A 9,426-nucleotide genomic window follows, 5' to 3' on the forward strand; every position below is an offset into this window, starting at 1 on the left:
GGCGGCACCAAGCTGGAAGGGACTGGGATTCATACCCGGATGTTGGCTGCCTGCACTTGGCCAGTGCTGATCACAACACCCTTCAACCCCAGCAGGAGTAGGCACCTCTTTCTGAGCACCCAGGGCTCCTCCTGTCCTATGTGGAGACCATTTCTCTATTGTAGTAGTTTCCTATTGCTACTGTAACAAATTACGACAGACGTAGTGGCTTAAAACACACAAATTTATTATCTTACAGCTCTGCAGACTAGAAGTCTAACACAAGTTTTCACTGGGCTACAATCAAGGGGCTAGCTAGCTGCATTCTTTTTGTTATTTTTAATTTTTTTCTTTTAAAGGCCATTGGTTTTGGATCTTTTTGGAGGCTCTCAAGGGGCAATCTAGAGGCCACCTTTTCCAGCTTCTAGAGGCCGCCTGCATTCTTGGCTCGTGGCCGCTCCTTCCATCTTCAAAGCCTGCCTGGGTGTGTTGAGTCCTCTTCACATTGGAATCACTCTGATCTCCTCTTCTGCCTCCCTCTTCTACTTTTAAAAACCTCTGTGATTCCATTGGGTTCACCTGGATAATCCAGGATAATCTCCCTATTCTAAGTTCTGTTGATTGATACTCTTAATTCCATTGGCTACCTTAATTCCCTTTGCCACATAAGGTAACATATTCACAGGTTGCAGGGATTAGGATGTGGACATCTTTGGAGGCCATTATTCTGCCCACCACATCTATTGCCTTAAATCGTGCTTTCCATCTCTAACTGTTAATACATCTCAGGTGGAGTGCTTATGGCTCACCTACCTACCCAGATGTAAACTCATGACAGACTGAAATTGGGTCTTGTTCTGACCTGAATTGTTCATGATTTGATCTTCAAACCTTAGCTACTGATATCCCAGGAGGTATGGGAGAACTTTCCAAGGGGTATGTGGGCAAAGGTGGCTTCAAAGGAATTCCCTATGTGTCCTTTGCTAACACACGTCTGCCTGAGAATGTGCCTGTGGTGGAGGCTGGTTCTGTTTTTGCCTCCTACTCTTTCCAGATGTTTTTCTTTCACCTTAACAAAGAAAGACCCAGCCCTATCTCCCTGGAATTGCCAAACAGTGACATTCAAAACACCGATGTCTGCAAAGCCTCCATGTCCCCCTCAACCTGATAAAGACATATGTTTTCAATGGATTGTATGTATATATTTATTACTCATATACCAAAATTTGTAATATGTTTACATTGCCTTGATCAAATGTATACAAATAATGGTTACAATGATATTCAATCCAGAGGAAAACTATTAGCACTCAGAGCCTAATGGTTGCAGGAGGTAAAAAGGAAACTAGAATTTCAACTTATATACATTTTTTTCTTGCATAGAATTAGGATAACAATGTGATTATAAAAGACTTAATAGCACAAAATTATATTAGAACAAATAAATTTGATTTCAAAGAGGAAAAAGGAAAAATGTAAAATTTTATGACTCATAAAGAAGAGTTTGTTCTTGTATTTTTTAAAATAACTGATGGTGAGTATCAAATTACTATGGTATTTAGATTCCATTGGAAACATTTAAAAGAGTGATGTAACAGTTTTATTTATAAAATGTCAATATTTACAATACAGTGGGAATTGCATCGTTCATATTATTTAAATTTATGTTAATTTTAGATGTCAACCAAAAATGTGAAGGACTTACTTAGTGTATCAAAATTCTTTAGGAGGTAACATGAGCTTAAAAGTTTGAAGACTTTAACTTTTAAAGTTAAAAGACTGCTTTATGGGACCTTATGCACAGTAAGTGCTTAAAAATGTTTGTATTTGAAGTTTGTAAAACATTAGGATAAAATTAAGGTGGTCAAAAAAAAGTATAAAGTTAGAAAGTTTTAATATAGAAGATTCTCTAGTGATACCTTAGATGTGCTCCCCTTGATAGCTCATGAGCATCTTTGGGGACTCTGGGATTCTGAGAAATCTTTAACTTCCTTTCTTAGTCAGAGATGTTGATGATTGGCTTAAGGCAGTAGAGATTGGCTTAAGATGTTGATAATGGGCTTTGCAAAATCCCTGAAGAATAGTACCCAGGAAGGGAATGGAGATTTTGGTTGCTCATTCATCCATCCAACCAACCAACCATCCAACCAACCAACCAACCAACTACGCAGCCAGTTTCAAAGAGTGCTAGGTCCTAGGCTAGGAGCCTGGAGGTGGAGATTGAAGGGGAGACAGGAAGTACAAAGTTGAATTATGTATAGTTCCTTCCCTCAGGATCCTGCAGGCCATAGTGAAGTACATAGCATCTTAGCCTTCCCTGGCTTCTCCTGGAGACACTCTCCCTTTCTGTTTTACTCCATCCTTTTTAGGATTGTGTCTGATCGACAGAACATGTTTCTGGTAGAAGGGGATTTTGCTGTCTATGCTAGTTGCATTTGGGAGCAGGGTCCCAACGTGGCAGCTACTCCTCCCCTTCCCTGCATATGTCCGTGAGGCCTCCTGCACCCTCCCTCACCTATGCTCCTGGCCGCCTTAGGTTGTTGATTCCTCGTTAGCAGGAGTGAGTCCATTTTTAGGAGTGATGAGTGGATGGAAAAATGTCACCAGTCACTCATGACAGATGTCGCCAAAGCTTAATTAAGACTAGACGAGACGGTTTCAGCTCAGTAACTTCATAGATGGTGTAGGAAGAATGCCTGATCATAGAGCAAGGATTCAGGGTCTCAGGCAAGATTTTAAAAATCAATTTGTGTCACCTTCATGCAAAGTGGTCTGCTCCATATTACAGGGGGTGCAAAACGTACAAGATGTAGTTTCTGTTCTCATGGAGGTTATCATTAAAAGTTTGCATGTGAAAAGAAATGGATAAGATATAAAATTGTGCTTTTACTCCTGCCTCAATATTCTCTCTCTCTGTCTGTCTTCTCAGGCTCTGTCTCTCTCTGTCTGCTAAGGGACCCAGCAGGGCTCCCAGGCCATGTGTCTGATGGGGTAATCCTTGGGGAGAGGGGATGGTGATGAGTACTTGAGAGTAAAGAACCACCGGAGAGAAAAACAGAACAGGTCCAGGAAGTGGGCATGGGGCATGAAGGAATCAAAAACCTTATTGTAGGATTTTGGGAGCAATTTTGGTGGGGAGTTAGTCGAGGCCAGGCATGAGGAAAGAGGCTGCTGGGGGCTCCGTGGGTGGGAAGGGAAGTGGAGAATGAGAAGAGTGGAGAAGATGGCTTGATTAGGTGTTGGTATGGGTTGTGAATTAGACCCCCTTTGGTGTTCTAGCAGGGGTGCTGGTAAAGACTGGAATTGCTCACATTTAGGAAGACCTCGCTTCCTAAAATGTTATGAGACTGTGTTAGTCTGCTAGTACTGCCATAACAAAGTGCTACAGACTGGATGCCTGAAACAACAGAAATTTATTGTCTTACAGTTCTGGAGGCTGGAAGTTGAAGGTCAAAGCATCCGTGAGGCTGTTTCCTTCTGAGGGCTGTGAGGGCAGGCTCTGTTCCAGGGCTCTCTCCTTGGCATGTAGATGGCCATCTTCATGTTCATGTGGAGTACTCTCTATATGCGTGCTTGTGTCCAAATTTCCCACACCAGACATATTGGGTTAGGGGCCTACCCTACTCTGGTACGACTTCATCTGAGTTAGTTACATTTGGAATAACCCTATTCTCAAATAAGGTCACACCTGAGATTCTGGGGCTAGGACTACAATTTAGGATTTTTTGTTGGGCAGACATAATTCAGTCCGCAACACAGGTATACTCTGGACCACATGGTGCTCTAGCTTGTATTTGGGTTATTGTATTTTTTTTAATGTCATGCTTCATGAATTTTTGTGTCATCCTTGCACAGGAGTCATGCTAATTTTCTCTGTATTGTTCCAATTTTAGTATATGTGGTGCCAAAGTGAGCACTATATATAAATTTTATTAAATGAATTAATGCATATAACAGGGTAAATGATTCTATGCATTTGTTATTGCTAAAGCTACAGTAAAAGCAATAACTTCTGTTTTAAATGAAGGCTAGCTATGCTATTTGAAAAACCTTCAAGATGAAATGTGAATTTCCTCATGTTATTTTTATGCTTCAAACCCTCAGTGCCTTTCCCTTGCACTTGAGGTAAAATGCCAGCTGCTCGTATTTAAAAAAAGTTAAAAAAAATGCTAAAAAAATATTTTCTGTAGAGACAAGGTCTCGCTGTGTTGCTCAGGCTGGTCTTGAACTCCTGGCCTCAAGCAATCCGCCCACCTTGGCCTCCCAAGGTGCTAGGATTTCAGCATGAGGCACTGCTCCTGGCTGCAAAATGCCAGCTTCTTACTGTGGCTTCCAAAGCTTTCAGGACAGGCCTCTGCCCATGTTCCCAGCACATCTCAGGCCATTTTATTCACTCTGCTCTTGCCACACTGGCCTTTTTTCAGTTTTTGTAAACTCAGCTGCTTTCGGGGCCTTTGCACAGACTGTGCCCTCGGTCAGCAATGCTTTCTCCCTATGCCCAGTTCTCCCCTTCTCTGCATGGTGTGATCTTCCTCATTCTTCAAGTTGTGTCTTAAGTCTCACCTTCTCTGAGGCCTTTTCTGACCCCTCGATCTAAAGTAAGCTACCCCATTATTATCTCCTACAATGTGGTGAGTTGAATGGTGCTCCCAAACGATATCTCTCCTTGCTGGAACCTATGAATGTGACCTTACTGGGGAGAAAGGGTCTTTGTAGATTCAATTCAATTAAGGATCTTGAGATAAGATCATCCTGGATTATTTGAGTGGGCTCTAAATGCAATGACACATGTTCTTATAAGAGACAAACAGAAGAGAAACACCTGGGGAGAGGAGAAGGCTGTTGGGCATTGGAGGCAGAGGATAGAGTGGTGCAGCCATAAGCCTGGGAATGCCTGCAGCCACCTGGAGCTGGGAGAGACAGGGAACAATTCTCCCCAAGAGCTTTGGAGGGAGCATGGCGCTACTGACACCTATATTTTAGATTTCTGGCCTCCGGAACAGTGAGAGGATACATTTCTTTTGTGTTAAGCCACCCAATTTGTGGTAATGTGTGAGAACAGCAACAGCAAATTAACACACACAGCACTTTGTTTTTTCCCTCCATGTCACTTATGACAACTTACTTTCATGTCACAGACTTGGTGACTTGTTTACTGTCTGCCCCCAGCTCCCTTTTAAAAATTATTTTTATTTTTTTGAGACAGGGCCTCACTCTGTTGCCCAGCCTAGGGTGCAGTGGCATGATCAGGGCTTATTGCAGCCTTGACCTCCCAGACTCAAGTGATCCTTCCACCTCAGCCTCCTGAGTAGCTGGGGCTACAGGCATATGCCACCTTGCCCAGCTAATTTTTGTATTTTTTGTAGAGATGGGGTCTCACTATGTTGTCCAGGCTGGTCACTTACTCCTGGCCTCAAGTGATCCTCCTGCTTCAGCCTCCCAAAGTGCTGGGATTACAGGTGTGAGCCTTTCTTTAACATGCAACACACTGTCAATTCTGGGCTTTTCCATTCCCTGTTGCATCTGTGGTGCCCAGCACAGTATGTGACACAGAGCAGATGCTGAAGAAATTTTTGGTGAATGAATGTCTCCTTGTTTTGAATCATTTAAGAAAGCATCATTTTCTGGGGAGGCTTAGGTACACTACTTGGCTCCTTGTGGATGGAAAGCATGCTTTCCAAGTGCTTGACATCCCTTGAAGGCTGCTACTCTTTGTCAGGGGTATAATCATTTCCTCTGAAATTGAGCGCACACTTTTAATTTTCTTTGCTAATTCTTTCTTTATGGAAAGGGAGACATTCAACTTCCTCATGGTCCTTGTCCAAATGGCCTCGGACTCCGATGCCAGTTGGGGGCAGCTCGGCTTGGAGCCTGGAGATAAAGTGCAGGAGGCCCAGGCACATAAAGTTTCAGCAGGATTTGATGCCAAATAAAGCACATTCTCTGCAGAGAAGGGTAATTTCTCAAGGCTTTGTCTAATGTTAAGGCAGAGGGGATGGACCATTTCGACTGGCTTAGCATTCATGATAATATATGGTTCAGGACTCAATAAAAGGGTATAATTCTATGGAGGGATTCCACTGATCTCATAAACCACGGGAGTGTAGCTTGTCAGCAGAATACAGAGATTGGGTTACCACGGAGCTTGTCAACAGGGACCACTGCTGATCACTTCAGAGAAAGAATTAGTACAGGGCTCCTCTACACTGCATGCTTAGAAAATCAGTGCCTAAATAACTTCATGAAATTTATTAGAAAGACAGTGTGTATGTTTGGTACTATAGTACCAAAGTATACCAAGGGTCATAATGAAACAGTTTCTTTACATGGCATTTGTTAATGAAGTTTATGTACAAAAATCTGCCTCTAGAGATGCCATAAATAAGTAAGTGGATGTTTCCCAGAACTCTGAGTGAAACAGCCTTTTCTTTTACCCAGGAATAATGGCAGTAAATGTGAAAAGTGGCATGGTGTAAGACAATAGGGAATAGTGGAGACTGTGGTCAATCAGACAGTGCATATCTTGTTTAAACCCTGGGTTGGCCAAATAAAACATGTCTGCAGCAAGTGTGAGATATTGACTTACTTGCTTATCTTTCCACCAGACCAGGGATTCACAAACTACAGCCCTTGGGTCAAAATCTGTCCTGCCACCTATTTTCAGAAAGTTTTATTGAAGCATGGCTATGCCTGTTTGTTTGCGTATCGTCTACGACTGCTTTTGAGATATGGCAGCAGAGTTGAGTAGCTGTGCAAGAGAACAAATGACCCTCAAAGCCTAAAATATTTGTCATGTGCCCTTGTACACAAAAAGTTTGCTGACTCTTGCACTGGTCTATGAACTTCAGAAGGCTGCTTGGCACATATTCTAAACTCAGTAATTATTTGTTTATGTTCAAGAGGGGATTTTATATTATCCACAATAGGAACTGTGGGTTGCTTACACAACAGCCTTTCCTCCCTCTTCCTTGCTAACAGGGTCAGCCATGAGTTTCAGGGCTGTGGGAAGATGGGCTTCTCCCCAGTCCCAGAGGGTGAATCTTGATTAGTTTAAGCCAATGGTAGTTATCCCACTCCTACTCATTCTGAGGTTTAGGCACAGTCTTGTGATGGAATTGTGGCCAGAGAGATGTGAAGGGAAACCTATGGAGGGTTTCTGAGAAGGAAAGCCTATGAGTCAGTTTCACACTTTTCAAAGAGACCTGAGGGGTACTGCTTTTCCTTCTTTTGCCTCTGGACACTGTTGAGTGGGGATATGAGGGTTGCAGCAGTGACAGCATCTTGGGACAAGCCCAAGGCCAAAAGCCAAAGAGCTGAGAATGGCAGAGTACCAAGATAGAGCCTGGGTCTTCAATGACATAATAAAATTCAAGTTAACCCATTCAGCATCTATCCTACTTTGTTTTTTTTTGGTTGGGTAAATGTCCTTATTGCCTGTTCACTTTTAATTGGGCTGATAAGAAGATTGAACCTTAAAAAATTAAAAATGTTGTTGGATATTTTTACTCTCTTTCCTTTGGGGTTTCTGACTTTCATCTTTGTTTACTAGGAAGGCCTCCCAAAAATGTTATGAAAATGTTTTGTATTTTCTTTTTATGTTGTTTTAGTTGTCCTTGTAGAACTTCACTCTATCAGGAATTGATGGTTTTATATGGTGTGAGGTAGGGATCTAACTTTATTTTTCTTCTAGCTGCGGTAGTTATTATTTTTTTTAGTGCATGATGGTGAATTAAATCCAATGCATGAATAGAATTTTCTTTATTTTTTCTTCTTTTTGAGTTTTATTTTAGATTCAGGGGTAGATGTGCAGGTTTTTTATGAGTAAATTATGTGTCACTGAGGTTTGGTGTACAAATGATTTCATCACCCAGGTGGTGAGCATAGTACTTGATAGGTAGTTTTTCAGTTCTCACCCTCCTTTCACCCTCCAGCCTCAAGTAGGCTCCGGTGTCTATTGTTCCCCCATTTTTGTCCATGTGTACTCAGTATTTAGCTCCCACTTATAAGTGAGAATATGTGGTATTTGGTTTGCTGTTCCGCATCAGTTTGCTTAAGATAATGGCTTACAGCTGCATCCATGTTGCTGCAAAGGATATGATCTCATATATTTATAGCTGCATAGAATTCCATGGTATATATGTACCACATTCTTTTTATCCAGTCCACCATCAATGGGCATTTAGGTTGATTCCATGTCTTTGCTATTGTGAATAGTGCTGTGATAAACATATAAGTGCATGTGTCTTTTTGGTAGACTGATTTATATTTGTTTGGGTATATTGCAAGTAATGGGATTGCTGGGTCAAACAGTAGGTCTATTTTAGGTTCTTTGAGAAATTTCCAAATTGCTTTCCACAGTGGCTAAATTGATTTACATTCCCACCAGCAGTGTATAAGTGTTCTCTTTTCTCCACAACTTTGCCAACGTCTGTTATTTTCTGATTTTTTAATAATAATAATAATAATTCTGACTGGTATATGATGGTATCTCATTGTGGTTTTGATTTGCATTTCTCTAATGATTAGTGATGTTAAGCACTTTTTCATATGCTAACTGGCTGCATGTATATCTTCCTTTGAGAAGTATCTGTTCATGTCCTTTGCCCATATTTTTGTTTCCAACTCTTATTTTGGGTTCAAGGTATACATGTGCAGGTTTGTTACATGGATTAATTGAATGTCCTGGGGGTTTGGTGTACAGATAATTTTGCCACCCAGGTAATCAACATAATACCTGATAGGTAGTTTTTCAGTTTTTATTCTCCTCCCACCCTTTACCCTCAAATAGGTCCCAGTGTCTGTTGTTCCATTTGTGTGCATGTGTACTCAAGGTTTAGCTCCCACTTATAAATAAGAACATGTGGTATTTGGTTTTCTGTTCTTGAGTTAATTTGCTTAGGATTAGGGCCTCCAGCTACATCCATGTTGCTGCAAAGGACATGATCTCATTTATTTATAGCTGCATAGTATTCCATGGGGCATATGTACCACCTTTTCTTTATCCAGTCCACTGTTGATGGGAATCTAGGTTGATTCCATGTCTTCGCTATTGTGGATAGTCTTTGCCATTTTTTAGTGGGATTCTTTATTTCTTGTTGATTTAAGTTCCTTATAGATTGTAGATAATATGCTTTTGTCAGATGCATAGTTTGCAAATATTTCCTCCCATTCTGTAGGTTGTTTTTTTTACTCTATTGATAGTTGCTTTTGCTGTGCAGATGTTCTTTAGTTTAATTAGATCCCACTTTTTAAAAAGATAATATGTAATTTTCTATACTGGAGATAAATATGACAAGATTGGTTTCTTCTAGATATCTTTGAAAATGGCTAATCTGACTGATAGTTTTTAAGTGCAATGTTGATGCAACTAGATTGTTTTCTAATTTCCAGAAAGGAACTTAAAGTAACTTGAAAGTCTTTAACAGAGGCATCAATTTTAAAACAAAC

The 9,426-nt window shown here is 41.0% G+C and overlaps 1 non-coding gene across 1 annotated transcript; it reads right to left on the bottom strand.

Annotated features, from left to right (window-relative positions):
- Positions 1 to 3,789: 3,789 nt before the first annotated feature.
- On the bottom strand, positions 3,790 to 3,896 carry LOC112133548 (U6 spliceosomal RNA). Its single transcript, XR_002915192.1, has one exon. It is a non-coding gene; the product is annotated as a U6 spliceosomal RNA (small nuclear RNA).
- Between the last annotated feature and the right edge of the window lie 5,530 nt (positions 3,897 to 9,426).

This window comes from Pongo abelii, chromosome 4 (assembly GCF_028885655.2).
Source record: "Pongo abelii isolate AG06213 chromosome 4, NHGRI_mPonAbe1-v2.0_pri, whole genome shotgun sequence".
NCBI lineage: Eukaryota > Metazoa > Chordata > Mammalia > Primates > Hominidae > Pongo > Pongo abelii.